Source organism: Colobus angolensis, unplaced genomic scaffold (assembly GCF_000951035.1).
Source record: "Colobus angolensis palliatus isolate OR3802 unplaced genomic scaffold, Cang.pa_1.0 Scaffold76, whole genome shotgun sequence".
Lineage (NCBI taxonomy): Eukaryota > Metazoa > Chordata > Mammalia > Primates > Cercopithecidae > Colobus > Colobus angolensis.
The window spans coordinates 288,753-291,827 of NW_012121376.1; positions in this window are offsets into that span (position 1 = coordinate 288,753).

Sequence of the window (3,075 nt, forward strand, 5' to 3'; positions counted from 1 at the left end):
AGCACTTTGGGATTAACTGAGGTCAGGAGTTCAAGACCAGCCTGGCCAACATGATGAAACCCCATCTCTACTAAAAATACAAAAATTAGCCAGGCACAGTGGCTGGTGCCTGTAATCCCAGCTACTCGGGAAGCTGAGGCACGAGAATCACTTGAATCCGGGAGGCAGAGGTTGCCGTGAACAGAGATCGCACCACTGCACTCCAGCCTGGGCAACAGAGGGAGAGTCAGTCTCAAAAAAAAAAAAAAAAGAGAGAGAAATTGGCTTTGCCTCAGGGAACAGCTCCCCACACAGCAGTGATGCCTGACAGAGTTTCCTGCCTCAATTTGTACGAAGTAACTCTCCATCATGAGGTTTTAATAATGGCCTGTCAAAGGCTGGGTATAGTGGCTTACGCCTGTAATCCCAGCATTTTGGGAGGCCGAGGCGGGTGGATCACTTGAGGTCAGGAGTTCGAGACCTGCCTGGACAACATGGAGAAACCTCATCTCTACCAAAAATACAAAAATTGCCGGGCGCGGTGGCTCACGCCTGTAATCCCAGCACTTTGGGAGGCCGAGATGGGCGGATCACCTGGGATCACCTGAGGTCGGGAGTTGGAGACCAGCCTGACCAACATGGAGAAACCCCATCTCTACCAAAAATACAAAAATTGCCGGGCGCGGTGGCTCACGCCTATAATCCCAGCACTTTGGGAGGCCGAGGCGGACGGATCACAAGGTCAGGAGATCAAGACCATCCTGGCTAACACCGTGAAACCCAGTCTCTACTAAAAATACAAAGAAATTAGCTGGGCGTGGTGGTGGGCACCTGTAGTCCCAGCTTCTCGGGAGGCTGAGGCAAGAGAATGGCGTGAACTCGGGAGGCAGAGGTTGCAGTGAGCCGAGATGGCGCCACTGCACTCCAGCCTGGGCTACAGAGCCAGACTCTGTCTCAAAAAAATAAATAAATAAATAAATAAGCCTCTTAAATTACCTTCACATGGTAACATGTTTTCCGTTCCCCCACTTAAACAAAAAGCTTCCAAGCAGTTATAAAATCTTCAGAGTAAAGATTAGGAAGTCTCTTCTAGTCATTGTTTTTCTAATCTTAGCTTAAAAACGAGTATTACTACTTGTGTGCTACGATATTATTATTCATCCTCCTAAACATGGTTTAGTTTGTTGTTTTTTTTTTCAAAGTTGTTTTACAGACCTACTACCCATCTCAGTTTGCGTGAGAGGGTGGGTGCTGAAGGCCCAATGTCACAGGTTGAGAAATTCAACTGGCGTAAAAAACTGAAACTAAAATGACAACAAGTGAGATGTGGATGTTTTCCTGTTGGTATTTACAGGGAGAAATAAATACGCATCTTTTCATGTATTTATGTATCACTTAAGTCCCAGAGAAAGGCTGGGTTGGCCACCTTTGAGGAGACAGCTGGCCTGACATCTCAGCTGACTCAGAAACACCACCAAGATGGCAGAGAAACTTCAGGGTAATAGATTCTTCTTAAACCTTAAAGAGACGGCAAGTCATAAACCTCATTCACCTTTATGAGACAGGGTTATCAACAGAAACCAAAGATAGTTATCAAATAAAAAATGAACTGGACCACAGGCAGGTACCGCCCCCTAAGCTCAACATGGTGCCCTGCCTGAACTTTGAACCCCAGCCAGGAACTGCTGCCAGGGCTGTGATGACCAGGAAGGGGCCACACCACCCAGGGGATGGAGGTGTAGAGAATCAGATCACTGCTCTGAGGATGCCTTGCACAGCACCAACAGGAAGCAGGCGGCTGGGCACAGCTCAGGGACAAACGAGGAGCCCTGGATTCTAACCACTTACCACTGTGTGCCTCGGTTTCCCCATCTTTACAGTCAGAGGGTCAGACCAACCAGGCTGCCTACAGCCCCCTCCTGCTCTGCACTCATCTCCAGGGATGGGGTGAAGTCCAGGCACCCTCTCACAGAGGCTCTGTGAGCATGCAGCCTCCTGGGCTTCGTGCACCTGCCGTCTCAGCCCACCCTCTGGGCGGCAGTGGGCACAGCCCTGAGGGGCGCCACACTGAATCCGAAGGCTGCCACTGTCTGAGTGCCCGCGCAAGCCTGCGCCTTGGGTTTCTCCAGAGGGAGGAACACTGTCAGGGCCTGCTCTTGCTGTCACCTGTGTGGGATACTGCAAATGGCAGGAGTGTGGAGGCACTGGGGGGCTCCAGGATGAGCAGGACCTGGTGAAGGAACACAGAAGGGCCCTTGGGTGGCGCACAGCGGCCCCCACCCCACGTGGCTCTGTCGGTTGCTTCTGTTTGCCCTTGCCCTGGCCCTTCCTGGTCCTCCACAGAGGCCTCCTCATGCAAACCCACAGCTCTCAGGCCTGGAGAGTCCGGCAAACACACAGCCTGCCTCTACCCCACAGCAGGGTACCAGCATTTGGGGTGATACCCCATGCTCCAAGCCAGGACTCCAGCTCTTCAGGGAAGAAATCACTTTTGGTTTTTTTTTGTAAAGGGTAAATAATCGCTTAAGCTCACCATTCTCACTAACTTCAAGTATCTTTCTAAGGCTTAATTGTTGGTTCTGGTTGATGGTTAAGAACAGAAACACCAAGCAGGCTGTCTCCCCAACTTTAAACACCCCTTCCTCTCCCAATTAAACCCAGGGATTTAGTGTCAGTTCAAACACCAAGAGAGGCACAGGCCCCCACCTTCCACCCAGGAGAAAGTGCCCCAAGGGGACGCTTCTGTCTCCTTTTCTGCTAAAGGCGGGGGAGGAGTCGCCCCAGCAAAGGCCCAGCTCCGTGCTCCCTGAGCCACCGGCCCAAGTCCCTCTCCCGGAGGAAGCCAGGCCACCGGGGAGCAGCCCGCCCCGCCCTGGGAGAGGCGTCAGATGGGGGGTCCGGGAGGGGAACGTCTAGGGCCGGGGAGGCAGAGGAAGGAGGGAAAGAAGGAAGGAGGAAAGAAGGAGGGAAGCAGGGAGGGAGAGGGGAGGGAGGAAGCTCCGGGTCCCGCAGAGGGGGGGGGTCTCCCGCTCCAGAAACGGTGGCAGCTCCTCCGCCGGGACAACCACCCCCCCGAGGGCGGGACGGACGCCCCAG